The 15437-nt window shown below is 35.8% G+C and overlaps 2 long non-coding RNA genes across 2 annotated transcripts; one reads left to right on the forward strand and one right to left on the reverse strand.

Moving 5' to 3' along the window:
* Positions 1 to 241: 241 nt before the first annotated feature.
* Positions 242 to 6286, reverse strand: LOC147076678 (uncharacterized). Its single transcript, XR_015069833.1, has 4 exons — positions 6056 to 6286; positions 4153 to 4287; positions 2057 to 2429; positions 242 to 541 (listed from the first exon to the last, which is right to left on the reverse strand). It is a non-coding gene; the product is annotated as an uncharacterized LOC147076678 (long non-coding RNA).
* Positions 6287 to 7720: 1434 nt separating this feature from the next.
* On the forward strand, positions 7721 to 12344 carry LOC147076679 (uncharacterized). Its single transcript, XR_015069679.1, has 3 exons — positions 7721 to 7931; positions 8605 to 8757; positions 10961 to 12344. It is a non-coding gene; the product is annotated as an uncharacterized LOC147076679 (long non-coding RNA).
* The last annotated feature ends 3093 nt before the right edge of the window (positions 12345 to 15437 follow it).

Below are 15437 nucleotides of genomic sequence, written 5' to 3' on the forward strand. Positions count from 1 at the left end.
TATGCCTTTTCAACTGAGATTGACGTGTACATTCATATTCACATAAATTACATTTAAACGGTTTGACACCGTTATGATTCATTAAATGTATTTTTAAATCATTTTTACTGATGCATTGATACTCGCATAAGTTGCATTTGCATGGTTTTTCACCGCTATGTACTAATTTATGTCTTTTTAAATTGCTTAGTTGTATGCATTTATAACTGCATTCGTTGCATTTGAATAGTTTTTCGTTTTTGTGAATTAAAAGATGTTCCTTGAGGTGTGCCAAGCGTTTGCATACAAACTCACATTCGGTACATTTGAAGGGCTTGTCGCTGCTGTGGACGATTTGATGTACCTTCAAGTACCAGGCTTTGGCACACTTGTAGTCACATTGCTCGCATTTGAATAGTTTCTTTACGATTGGCACCTCCGTGCTGCTATCGCCAGATGAAGATGCGATGCCTTGTTGTGAAGGTTTTTTGACTCGCTTATTTGCTCTAGATCTTTTAGACTGCAAAGAAGATTCCGTGATGTAATCTTGTAAAATGGTAGACTGAAAATAAATATAATACAAAGAATTTAATATTATTTCCCAGAAGAACCTTCCAAAACCTCAACTCTTAATACAATAATAAGAAGTGCATAAGTGTAAAATTAATTACGTCAAAAGTGGAGAATCGACATTGGATCTGGCTCAAAAAAGTCTCAAACAGGCCTGAGAAATCCTTAAGACAATCAGATTTAAGCGTCGTAAAAGACCACGCATAAACATAAACAGCACACTTAAGGGATGCTGGTGATGATGAGTGATCAATGACAATGATTCTTGGATGCTCCCCATGCCCAATTCAGGGATCTTAGAAATAATGGGAACTGAAATACTTAACGGGTAAGGATACAATGAATATTCTTAATTTTACCTGGAACACCATTTGAACGCTGTATTTCGAAAACGGTGCTTGACACATTTAAAAAAACAGTGACATAAGTTGCAAAAATCTTCATATTACCTAAATACACGAATTTTAGTAGTTTTTTTAAAGACAACATTTGCTATAAAATAATATATTTTACATCTACCTACATATTTATTTTTATACCTATAGGATTGTTTTCACTATTTTGACTAAAACACAATAGTGACTTGCAATTTTTTCAAAATACAGCATTCATTTTGAAAACGTTAATGTTGAGCGTCACATTGCTTTTAAACCTAAGTAAACTTAAAGATTCTGGCCTGGGGAGTGGGGGCCCGGTCAGTTTGTGTGGGCCATCCTTTCCTTAAAGGACGATACTTCGATACTTTCTTTCGATACGATACCCATTCCATGTATCGATACTTTTTCAATGGATAGACAAGTATATGCAGTGTAACTTCGTTTTTGCTACCCGTTTCAACTTATGCTCGCCTGATACCACGCAAGAAACAATACTAAGAATGAGAGTGTTACCATGTTAAAAAAATATCTTGCGGTGCCTGTAGAATCACGTATAATGACTTATAACGGAAACATAAGAGTATTATAATTAAATATTAATATGTATTTATAATTATTGCATTTATAAAGTGCATTTGTCATATTTTTGTCATTGTTTAACAATTATAAAATAATTTATCTAAACAATAGGAAAGAGAATTTTTAAATATGGTATTATTTTCAATAGAAAAAACGAACGAAGCTTTAAGACGAGGTGAACCATAGACAAAATGATCTTAACTAAGGACAATGTTTCTGCATAGTGTTTTCTGCTAAGGAAATTTTAGTTATGACAAATGTTTCTGCATTCCGCTCTTGGTGTATTACATACACTATTGCACGCCTATAATGCGTGGTTCATTTTTGTAGGACACACACATTCAAAACCCAGTGTCAAAATGTAGTGTATTGAATATTGCCTATCGGAATTATATTTATCAATCTGTTATGTGGTTCAATTGCTCAAGCTAAGGAGCGGGTGTAGACTAAGAAACTGAGGTTACATTCACAATGATAACATATTATTTAAAAGAATCTGGGTTTAAATAATAAATTTAAATATCTAATAATACTGGGAAAAATAAAATTACCTGTTGCACTGGTCGCAAATTGGAGCATTCGCCAGTGTTATCATGTGTGATTGGATATTCTGGATTTTCTGCTAACTCAGCTTTGCATTTTATTGTCTGAAAGTCAGTATATTTAATTAAGTGTGTTGATTGTTACTCTAGAAGAATAATTACAAGTATATACATCTGATATTATTGCTATGTGTCTAGAAACATTGTTAATACTTGTCACAGTTAACAAAATAAAAGAAATTATATTACAAAATAAAATAATTAACAATACCTGATTCACTGGATCGTACTGTGAGCTATAGTAATCACTTTCGTGTTTTATTGGATATTTTGTGACCTCAATTGGCTCAACTTTGCACTGTATATTAGTGATAGCAATATTCTGTAAAAAAAATTAAAATAATTTAATCTATACATCTGGACATAATATGTGAATGAGTTATATAAACTCTAAAGAGTGTTAAGGGTAATTAAATGCGGCATTTGTGAATGACTGACTGGCTTCAAACACCAGCTGCTCGAAAGCTGGTCATTCGATATTCGAGCGTCATGAACTGCGAATTATAGTGCCCGCACGAACATGATCTTACTTCCTACTTCATTTATCGTTTGTAAATTTATGGTTACGGCCGTATGTTGTAGCTTAGCCACTGGGAAATGCCAATAGAAATGGCGTATTTCAAAAAAATACTACCGTATTCTTAGGTCAATATTTATTATAAAGCAAACATAATTCGTAGAATGTTTATCACATTTGAATGGTCAAAGACATAGCTTCTAATCAGTATCTTTAGAATTATCTTCAAATGTGTTAATCTTGGCTATTTTTTGAAAAATAAAACGCCTACTTCTTGTCAAATTTGGGATCACAGAGATTGTAAAATATAAGTTTTTATCGTAAATAGTTCACTATAATAATGTCAACATAAATTTTACTAATGGTTTTATAAAGCTAAAAATTAATGAATCTAAAAAATATTAACACTACTGCACATGGATGTACTAAAATATGACTATATTCTAAAACATTAGATCGAGAGGTTTAATAGAATACTATTTTATGTAATAAAAATACTTTATGCAGTCATCAAATGTTTAAAATAAATATAAAGGATAATAAGTCTTCAAAATATTATATAAATAGATTATCTACAATGTTTAAGGAATGTCCAGGATCATGCTTTAAAAATAGCATAATATCTCCATTTTGACCTACGCGGCGAACGTCCTCCCTTAACGCCTTGAATTTCTTCATTTGGCATGACATTTTAATAATATAAATAATATTGAATTGAATGTTCGTTTATCTCATTATATGAAAAGGTTCCGAAATCAAAGGATAACTCAATTGCAATTATTTATCATGAATAGGCAAAGTGGTCTGATAGCAGCGGTGAATTGGTAAGGTAGGGTGCCGGTAGAAGAGCGCGCGCCACTATTCAACCGTTGTCGATCACGCGGGTATAGTCAAAGCTAATAATACGATTGAATCGCGAGTAGGTGTAGTAGTCAGATGGCAGCTGTAAAGTGGTGGGGTGATGTGAGGCATTGCCCACTGAAGAAGGAAGCCGATACATTACACGACTGGTCCTACTTTTCGCCCCTCCCGTTGTCTATGGAGTGCTCATACTGACGCGTCTGTCGTGTTCACTTGTCGGAGTATTCTTAGTTTCAGATTATTTTAACGTATCTTGGAGACCCTGGAGTTGATCTGATTTAGTGGTTATGTGTTATTAATAATTGGAAGTGACGATCAAAGTAAGTAAACTTCTTCTGTGTATAATAATATCATAATATACTAGGACGTTTGTCAATGTGATAGTCGATTCTAAACGACAATAACTGATAACTTATTTAAACTCTTCAGTCATTATAGAATACCAAACTCTGCTGGCAAGTACGTTATCAATAAATAGTATGGCAGTGGACCACTCGTTGCTTGTGCAAAAAGTTATGCTCAGGCTAAAGATTGCGGTGGGTGAGGGTATAGGGTTGTGTGCCTAGAACCAACCGCTCTCTACAGGACACTTTTTTATTGTCATATTTCATGCGGACGAAGTCACGCGCTATCTCCATTATTACAATATAAATAAATTAAAAAATACCTGACTAGATGGGTTGGAACATTCGCCGAGAGAGGTTTCATGATTGATGTGATATCCTGGATCTTCAACAGGCTCGAGTTTACATTGCATCGGCTGGAAGTCAGTTTCGCATTTTATATTGGAGACAACACTATCCTGTAAAAGAAACATTATTAATATTGCATCGCAGAAAATCATTATTGATTCCATGGAATACATCGCTTTTCTTGTGTGCGCGATTGAGTTCAGATTAAGTTTGGTTCAACTTCAATATAAGTCCTTGTCCAGATGGCGCGATTTGATTTACGCGTTGTCTAGGTACAGGTGACTAATTGAGCCGTTCACATGCATTTACGGGGTTTTATCTCTCACGCGACAAACGCAAGCTATTGCGAGACTCTCGACAACGCGTCGTTTATAGCCATTCCAAAATGAATTACGTCACCTAGCTCTTACAAAGCTCATGAATGGAATATATTTTTTCCGTTAACCATATCTATTTATGATGATTTCCCTGTACATGCTATTATACTAGAACCATCATAATGTGTATGCAATTTTATAGCGCTGTATGCAGTGTTAAGGCCGGTTTAGATTAGTCGAGTAATTTAGAAGAGTGGCGAATGATTTAGCTACCACTGTAACTAGAATGTGTCCGAACCATGGCCCCCACATAGGGGGGGATGACAGGGCTCTAGCCTGGGGGCCCGGCGTGGCGAATCGACCACATCACAAATTCTCTCGAATAGTAAAAAAAAAGTCGCTATTTATCTTCAATATTAGTATTATTTAAAATTATGTGGTTGTACGATATAATTTTTAATTGTGTATCGATACTCGACAACTCCATAATTCAAATAGATGAATTTAAATATACAAAAACACTAAATATAGGTACACATTAATTTTACCGCGTACACGATTTGGAACGAACGAACGTACGTCACACTGCCTTTATCTTTAGCGATAGGTAGGGGGCCCGTCAAAGATCCTAGCATGGGGGCCCGCTTCAGGATGTGGGGGCCATGGTCCGAACACAGTACATTAGTGAGTAACGTGTTAAAATGAATAGAGCACTGTTCAGACTTGTCTCGTGGCTTTAATGGTATTTGGTGAGAGGTGGTGGGCTACTTGACCGAAAAATTAGAACGGATTGACTCGACTAAATGACTTTACTAAATTACTCGACTAAATGTGTCTGTTTAAACATGTTTAGTTCCTAAATTACTCGCCACCGACTAAATTACTCGACTTATCAGAACCGGCCTTTATGGGCTATAGCGAGGGTCGGTGGCGTAAATTAGTAATTCATAGATCAGCGTTATGACGTCCGTAACCAAAACATTGACCATAGACTAATATACTATAGTATACTAGGTCATACTAAAATATTAAAATTACTATTGACACGCTTTGAATAAGAGTTTTACTCGTTTACACTCACTGAGTGAATCGTTTTATGCAATAGCTAGATAATGAAAGTTACTTTCATTATGCGTCAATTACATTGAGCTACTTTACGAGCTGTTTGTTGGCGAATTTAAAAGCGGGCGATTCAGCTACTGCGATTGTGATGATGATACACAAAACTTTCCATTCGCTGAGAAGCCAACAAGCTAGCGACTACTTTGACAGTACGTAGTTCGTTTTTTACCGGGAGGTCGCTACTACGCTCTACTGCGCAGACGCAGTAGGCCCACACGCCGGCGTGTAGCGTGTAAAGTGACTGGCTTTCAACTTTTCTCGGTAGATTGTTTACAATCTGCTTGTTAGCTTGTTCGATGATAACACTGGGCGACTTTATAGGCAGGTTGTAAATTCGCCAACAAGCAGCTCAATGTCATTGAAGCATTATTAAGTTATATGGTCCGAGTATACTGGATTATATTTACAAAACAGAGCAAGCAGTTGTTAAGAAACTAACCTCAAAATAATGATTGACGTCATCATCATTGTTTTCTGTATATAATTGGGAGTCTGGGCTGTTTGAACGCTTTATTGGTACTTCCAACCAAGCGGGGCTTTGCGGCTGATCCTCTGGAACAGTAATTTCTTCCTCGGGTTCATGCTTTATATCCATTTTCCGTGTTTTAACACATATGACAGATATTTGCAAGCCGACAGCCGCTGTCAAATGAATTGTTAAACCATAGATAATAAGATGAAGCTTTGTGGTGGATGCCAGCAATGTTGCCATCGTTTTAAAAGACTATAATTATTATTAGGGGTATGAATAATGTAATAATTATGGTTTTAGCAATTTGACACCACTTTGTCAATGTACCCCGGGAATATTGCAAATCATAATATTTTTTGCTAGTCGTAATATTTCTCGTTTTGGTGACGTGTTCATCTGATTGAACACCGTTAGACTTATTTCTTATAACTTTTTCAAATTATAACACTAGGTACGCTAATAAAACAGAAACGATCCTGCTTTTCAATCATAATAGCGGCACTATATTTTAGAATATAGAACCGGATTTATGCGTAAAAGTCATAAAAAACATGACCTATGAATGATCATACAACTGTACATAATTATAATTCCCTATTCATGTTAGGTACGTCTTTACATTTATTTTTATCCATAAACAAAACCGTCAAATTTAATAATCTTATTAAAACAACCTTTACTTATATGTAATATTATTATTATGATGACGTAATATTCAATTGTTCTTCAGTAGGTTATTAGTACCTACCTACCTATAAAATGTTGTGGTGTCTCAATAATTATTAATTATTATATTCTTCTTCTTGTTCTGCTATATCCATCCCTCAGCTGAAGTATATGGAGACCAGCCAACGGTGCATCCAAGAATACATGTCGCTCGCCAGTCTTCTTACGTTATTTCAGGTCATATCAGCATCCAATAGCTCCACTGTCTGCACTCTAGAAATAATATTTAGCGGCCTTCCAGGAGGTCGGAATTCGGTTGTCTTGAAGAACATGCAATCTAAGAGCTGTCTTCTGGCATTCGCAGCACGTGGCCGCGGCGGATCTAATGCAACCCACCCTTCACTCTTACCGTGATGGTTCGCTCTCTAATCTCGTTACTCCTAATGCGTCAATAATTACATTGAGCTACTTTACGAGCTGTTTGTTGGCGAATTAAAAAGCGGGCGATTCAGCTACTGCGATTGGGATGATGACACACAAAACTTTCCATTCGCTGAGAAGCCAAGAAGCTAGCGACTATTTTGACAGAACGCAGTAGGCCCACACGCCGGCGTGTAGCGTGTAAAGTTGACCGGCTTTCAACTTTTCTCGGTAGATTTTTTACAATCTGCTTGTTAGCTTGTTCTTTGTGACACTGGACGACTTTACTAGCAGATTGTAAATTCGCCAACAGACGCTTAAAGTAAGTTATAGGTACCTACCTACACATTCAGTACCTACCTATCTATCGCAAACAACACTGTTCTTGAAGCACAGTGGTTGTTCTGACCCTTCGTAGGTGCCATGATTCGGTACCTAGGTACTGTAAAACAGCACCATTAGAATGCAAGCTTCGCTTAATAAAATAATATAAGGAAATGCGAAATGGGGTTTTTTCTCAATACAGGTTGGCATGTTGGCAATCCTATCTGCACATCTGACAGCTAACGTGTAACAGATCCATTAAGTACCTACGTGTTAAATACATAACATGGATATGGATGTCAAACGTGAACCAGAAGTAGAATCTTATGCAGAAAGAGATCATTGGTTTGATGTACCCATAGAGCATCCAAATAACTTGGAGGCCATCACTCACATAAAGTTGGAGAACCCCTATAATGACTGCATATTTGAGGTAAGTTTCGCCAAATTTAAACTTATCGAAACAAAATGGCATTGAATAAAGACTTAAGTATCTAATGGGTATCGATATATTACAGTGGCTAATGGTGGAGATAGGCTGTTAAGATCCGACATAAATAGTGCACACTAAACGTTGTCATTCAAACGTTTTCATTGAACTAAGACAACAATCTGTAGATAGCGTTTGTTAGTTTTTAAAATTAAATTAAGCCCTGCCTGATCCAAGCCATAGGTAGTGTATACTTAACAGATTTTTAGGCAGGGCTTAATTGATTTTTTAAACTTACCAGCGCCATCTGAAAATTGTATGTAGGTAATGAAAACAAATAAGCATGTAGTTTTGTGTGCATTATTTATGTCGAATTTTAATAGCATATCTCAACCCCTCGCCACTGCTCAATATAAGTATTATTTGATTCGCCCCCAAATCGTATGTCTTTGACTAGGTATGTAATTGCAGAATATGTTAACAGCACCATTTAAATTTATTTGTTGCGTTCCAGGATCCCTGACAATTTATTCCGTGGCTATAATCACTTTTGGTTAATTCGGCTCTACACTATACTACTATCATTGGGTCTAATAGCCTATTATTAAAGGCCTAGGCATTAAAAAACATGCGAAACGTTTTATTCGTCAATTGATATTGATTGATTTTTTTTCAGAACCCTCCAGTCGACGTGTCTCGTATAAAAACTAAGAATATTTTTGAACGCGTTGATGTCAAAGACGAGTTTTTTACAGACACAACGCACCAGATCAGTAATGAAAACCCCCAGCCTGGAGGTTCTTACTCAGATTTCAGACCAGTCAATCAGGTAGGTGCTTTTTACCCTATCCAATTGTTTCGTCCCAATCATGCCAGACACCAATGTGTAAAACTTCTATGACACTTCTGAGAAAATATACATATTATAAATAAATTATAACTAATAGAAAAAAAGACACCCCGCAGGATCGAACCTGCACCTCTCAGGTATCGCGCTCATGCACATAGACACTATGCTAAAGGCGTCATACTTAATTGCGACAAATTTTCACTCATGCCTTCTAATAGGTTGGTAATCTCCAAAGTGCTTTCTATAATCATATTACTTATGTGGGGTCTTGTATTCTGTCTTTGGCACATCGAAATGTAGAGTCGTGTAATTTTTTAGACGAATGTGCTAGATTGTATTCAGTTTTTACGCAGTTTCGTGAAAAGTGATGTCATTCTTTGTCAATTATGATGATAATTATGACAAATGTATATTTGTCAATTAAGTCAAATGAGGCAAAAAGGTACATTCGTGCCTACCGCTCCTCGCTTGGGGCGGTTTGATTATTTTGCTTTTGGAGGCTAAGCCTGTGACTTACTCAGTGACGTCCCGTGGGGATAGGCAGATTGAGCGTCGCTTGGGGTGGCAGTTTCCCAAAGGGCGGCAAAACGAGGAGAATCATTAGATATATATACATAGAAATCTACCTTAACTTTGTAATAACGGAAATATATTTCCATTAAAAAATTCAGCTCACAGGTTGGAAACAAAATATTTTAATTAGGTAGATAAGTAGATATCTACTATAAAAGTTTTAACAGGACTTCGGGTTCGGGATTTCTAGTTTACTTTCGTTGTCCTTGGACGTCATGTTCTTGGTGAACAGCAATGACACGTGCATACCTAATTTAAAATTTATCGAAATATGTTTGCCAATCACTCGTGAGAAAGAATATTTTCTATTGAAGCAGAGATGGAATTCAAAGATTAGATTTAGCGGTATACCTATAAGTTGTTAGTAATGTATCCATACAACACATTTCTTAGATATTGGAGTCATGACAGGATGATAAAAAGTACTATATAAAAAAATGTGGCGGCATTTTCGCACTGCCTAGGTAGGGGCGGCATTTTATATAGGAACGTCACTGGACTTACTGAATTGAAGACGACCATCTTTAAAATAAAACTGCTTCTATTTACGTATTACGCGTAAAGAAAAATAAGAAACACTATGAAAACAGTCTGATAAAAATAAATAAAAATTTCCCCTGCAACTCTTGTAAAAAGTGTCATTTCAGAATATATATAAATATAACATGATATACATATTATATAATGTATTGCGGTACATTTCTATCTGCAATTCTATTATTTCTGGTACGATAGATCACGGTAAACTATGATACGGTGAAATGTAATTCGTTCAATTTTCAAGTTACCTAAATTACCATGTTCCATCCTAAGAGGATCATAATATCAGCCTCCATAGGGTGGAGGTTGTATTAACAGATGTCTGTTTTGCGAGAAATGGGTGCTAGACACTTGCTCAACCTATTAGGTCCATACCATGGTCGTGTACCGTGTACATACTTCAATTTGATTTAGAGAACTAGCAATATAATTAGACGATAGTAATATAGTTATCTAGGATATTATATAGTATTTGTAGTTTTACGTAATCCTGGACGGACACTGTGTGCTTCAATCGACTGGTGGAATGTGTTGTCATGATCGATTATCAACTAAAATTTATTTATTTTCTTCTGTTCAGTTTTTGCTTTCATTTTATATCGCTAGATGTCTCACCTATGATGGCCGCGCGGTTTAAGCGTCGGCCTATAGCGTCGTGGATCCTAGGTTTGAATCCTAGGTCTGGCAAGTACACATTTTTTTTTCAATGTGTGTATGTGTCAAAGTATGGACCTAATAGGTTGGGCAAGTGGCTGACATCCATTTCTCGTACAAAAAAAATCTGTTAATAGAAACCTCCACTCTGTGGAGCCTCATATGATCTTATTAGGATCGGACATTGTCGAAAAAGATGTCTATATAAAATTGCACTTAGACTTCCACATAATAGACGCTTTATTGAAAAATAATTAGTTTTCGTTTAGTAAGGTTTACAAGATGGACTGACGATGTATTTTTATAAATGTCAGGGCCCACAAGACATATTCTTCATCCAGTTCAGGACCTGGCTATATCTATAGTTTTATTCAACATTTCTGAGATACTTACACATAATATTGTCTTGTTGCAGATTTCTATCCAGCGTGGACGCCCTAAAACGGATGGTACGGTCAATGGAAACCAACACGGATTGATAGAAATAACTATTGATGAACAACGAATCAAACAGGAAGTTCTAGCAGCCAAAAGTCCAAAGGAGGCTGCTATCAAATTAAAAAGAGTAGTTCATTTTCCTAGAAATTTTATTTGTAATTCTTGTAACTCCGTCTTTGGGTGTACAACTACTTTAAAATGTCACAAAAATTTACACAGTAATTTGATTGCAGATAAAAATCCTGCAAAGGCAAGTTCGCAATTAAACGATTTTAAAATACAGATGATAAAAGACGATGGCGACAAACCATTTAAATGCCACATTTGTATTTATGCAAGCGATGATATTCAAAGCCTAAAATCACATAAAATGACACATATTAATGGTAAATCATACAATTGCAATGTATGTTCTTATACAAGCAAATATTCAAACAGTCTAAAATTACATAAAATGTCTCATACTGGCGAAAAACCATTAACTTGCGATGTTTGTCCGTATGCATGCAAAAAGCCAAATGAACTTAAATTACATAAAATGATACATACTGGCGAAAAACCATTCAAATGTGATGTGTGTTCGTATGCATGTAAAAAGTCATGTCAATTAAAATTACATAAGATGACACATACAGGGGAAAAACCGTATAATTGTGATGTGTGTTCTTATACGTGTAGACAGACACAACATCTAAAATTACATAAAATGACACATTCTGGAGAAAAGCAATATAAATGCGATTTGTGCACATTTAAATGCATAACGTCGCACCATCTAAAATTACACAAAATGATACATTCCGGTGAAAAGCCGTTAAAGTGCGATGTATGTTCTTTCACGTGCACACAGACACAACATCTAAAATCTCACAAAATGACACATGTTCAAAAAATCATATAACTGATAACACTGCCAGAATGTGTCGAGATATAAAACTACTGCTCAAGAACGGGTCGAATGACGGAATCTTCGACAGCTCAGTCAAGGTCAACGGTCGATTGGATCAACTTAAGCAACTCGTACCTTTGGGTACACATTTCAGTACTTAGTCAGAGAATGCAGTTTTCAAACTGTATGTACTCCTCCGCATGGTCATAATGGTTGCGTAAGAATACCAGGATTGAAAGGGAAGCCACCATGTCTTCAAGAATTGATGAGGGTCATGGATGACAAATAATTACGCGAGAAGACCCATCCGATTACGACGGATAATCAACTAAGTCCTCTGAGATAGTAAATAGGATTTGATCACTGTTTTACCATAAACATCAATTAATTACAATCTTTTACCGTATCGGTAGGTAGCTATTGTTACCAGATAAAGAATTGTATTAAATAATCAAATACCTAAACAAACAATATATACATATTATCGTTTGACTTAATAAAAATCCCGAAAGCAGTAAGGCCTGTTTCAGACGGGACACCGGTATCGCGCTCGATATAATATAGGAGGCCTTTGTATTCGAATAAAGGGGCCTTTGTGTTGTGTTTATGAACGTAATAGAGCTAATGAGTCAACGCATAATTTCGCGTTATAAATTAGAACATAAAACTGGCTGTGGTAATAAAAACAAGTGTTTCGGCGGCTTGTAGCGGCTGACGGAAAAGTGTACCAGACACGCGTTCACTCATTAGCTCTGGGGCGTTCATAAACATAATACAAAGGTCCTTTTATTCGAATACAAAGGCCTTCTATATTATATCGAGCGCGACACCGGTGTCCCGTCTGAAACGGGCCTAATTAAAAAATCCAACCCCTGCGTCCGAGCGACAATTTGAAAAATATAATGATTACTATAAATCTAAGGTGATGGCATGTTGATTGAATGGTAATAGATGCTGCCAAATCTTCATCTTCATCAGTTTATCATCATTAAATGATGCTTTAATACGGGGAAAAGACATACGAATGAGTGTAAGAGAATATCGTTAACAACTGGATTAGAATCTTTTTACGAGATTTTCTGTAGTAGGTACAGCTGAAGTGTTTTAAAATTATGTAAGTATATTTAATAGTATAGCATGTTATATTCTCAAATCTTGTGAATAATTCGTTGAATAAAGGAAATAATTTATTAAATTACTAGCAAGTGCAAGTACGTTATAACTTAAGACTCGGAGAGATCCTCGCGTCGGTTAGTAATTAGACAATTAATGATAAGTACCTTAATTTAAAACACAAAAAACTGTTAGTCAACATTAACACAGTTCGATTAACATAGGTACCGAACTCAAAGTGAAATTAATATGTAAATTGTAACTGTGGTTATAGTTTATAAGTAAGTTACCACCTGTTAAATTCATATTGATTTAAATAAAAAGTGCTTTGTTCTTTCACATAAGTAACTAGTCTTTCATTCAATTATCAACACTTTTTTTTATTTTGTCCTTAAATAGGTAGGTACTGTATGTATAATTACTGAAGATGTCTTTAGCCCTACACTGCATGACATTTTCTTTTTTAACGAAAAAAATATATGTGTTGTGAATTATGATAAAAGCCATGGGAAAAATATTAAAAAAAAAAATTTAACTTTTTGTATTTTTTTATTCAAATAAACAATATGATGCCAAATGGCATCTGCATGCAATAAGGTGAAGTACATTTTTTTGATTTTTTAAAGATATGAAAATTTTTCAAACAGTTTTTATTTTGTCTTCTCCTTGTCATTCAATGCTCGTTTTCTGAAATTCATTCTGGTAAAAAAATTAGAAATTGAGAACCAAATCATTACTGAAGTGCACGCAAAAAGCAGTACGTTAATGCATGATGATGCCAAATGGCATCACAAACATTTTTCGAATTATTTCTATATATTTGATATTCAGCATTAAAATGATAATAGAATCATAAAGTACATACCTGAGTGTATCACGAAATATTTTTTTTATGTTCTTGAATGGACTTTTTTTGGCTAAAAAGCATATTTGAAACATATGAATTTCAGGTTTAACCGTTTTCACTTCCGTCAGAGTTTATTTGAAGTTTTGTAATAATTTGGAGACATCTGCTTATTAACTGTACTACTAATTACTTAGTATATTTACTAATGAAACATAGTAAAACTATTCAAAAACGAATTCGTAGATGGAGTTAGTAATATTTGCATTAAAATATCATGATGCCAAATGGCATCACTATGCAGTGTAGGGTTAAGACATTCCGCATCAGAATAATAATTGTGAAAGCAAGCGTTGCACTCCCCAAACAGTTGCACAGATTAATGGGTGCCACATCTCTTCCAGTGGCCATAAGTAAGTAGGCCTTGCGTCTCGTAAAATTCTGAGTGAAACCAACCCGATAATGCTGTTTGACAGACAAATCATGTCCCGAGTCACGATCCTCAGTCATTAGGTCCTGATGAAAACTAAGGAGAAAAATAATTAATACTCGAGAAAATCAACTCTTATATCCAGGCATAATGGGAAGGAGAGGTTGGGGGAGGACACAATGTCGTTGTACTTGGAGCATTTTTTTTTTTTTTTCTAGATGCCTTTATGGATACCTCGCATTTACTATCGAGGTTTCTTTAGGACTTTGTCACGCAAACTACTCTACTTGATCCTATTCAAATGAAAATTGTGCCGGCTGAGAGGAATATGCCTTATTGAAAACTATTCTTCTACCCGCATCGGGTATTGCTAATTTGAATTCGGCCAGGGCCTATGAAACCGCCTTGCAAATACCCTGGAAAATTCTTTGTAGCGCAAGGCGGTGGTGATTCTGATGAATATTTTGTCGTATTCATTGGGAACTGAGGACTGAGATTAAGTAGCCGAGTTTTTTCCCGTGGTAAAAGAAATGTCGCATATGACTGATATTCTGAGCATATACTTATCCTATCTTATATGACTGCAGTCACTGGATCTGAAAGGCATGAATCATCATTACATGTCACCATTTATTACCTATTTTTATTCTTTTTATTACATCAATACAGAAATTAAAAAGTGCATCTCTGCCGGCCTCGTTTGCCATGGTCTCCGGAAGGTCTCGAATGTCCGCATCTGCCATCTGTAGACCGTGACGTAAGTAGTTGTACGTTTACGAAACTATAAGCGCTTGGCCGTAGTCATGGGGCGTCTTCGACGCGGAATAGGCGCGGGGACGGGCACGGGTAGAGTGTCCGTAGTAGCCCGCGCGCGTCCAGTCGTGTTCAGCGTCAAATCAGGGATAGGAAAACATAAACACAGAAAAGTTTTTACTGGAAAACTCCCATTTGAAATGGCAAAACTTTGCAGCAAAATATGGGGCCAATGAAATCAATATGGAAAACACTAATTTAACAGAAGAATTTTATAACTTATACAAGAAACTGCGGGAACAACCAGACAAGTTTTTCGAAAAAGAGTAACATGAGAAAATATTTGATTAAGTATATTCTAATTGATCTAAGTTTTTTAGTATTCTTTTTGAGTCATTTTTTGCGATCCGACTATCGCCTTTTGG

The sequence above is a fragment of the Rhyacophila brunnea genome, unplaced genomic scaffold, assembly GCF_057557595.1.
Source record: "Rhyacophila brunnea isolate RB1 unplaced genomic scaffold, BYU_Rbru_1.0 scaffold_13, whole genome shotgun sequence".
In the NCBI taxonomy this organism is placed as follows: Eukaryota; Metazoa; Arthropoda; class Insecta; order Trichoptera; family Rhyacophilidae; genus Rhyacophila; species Rhyacophila brunnea.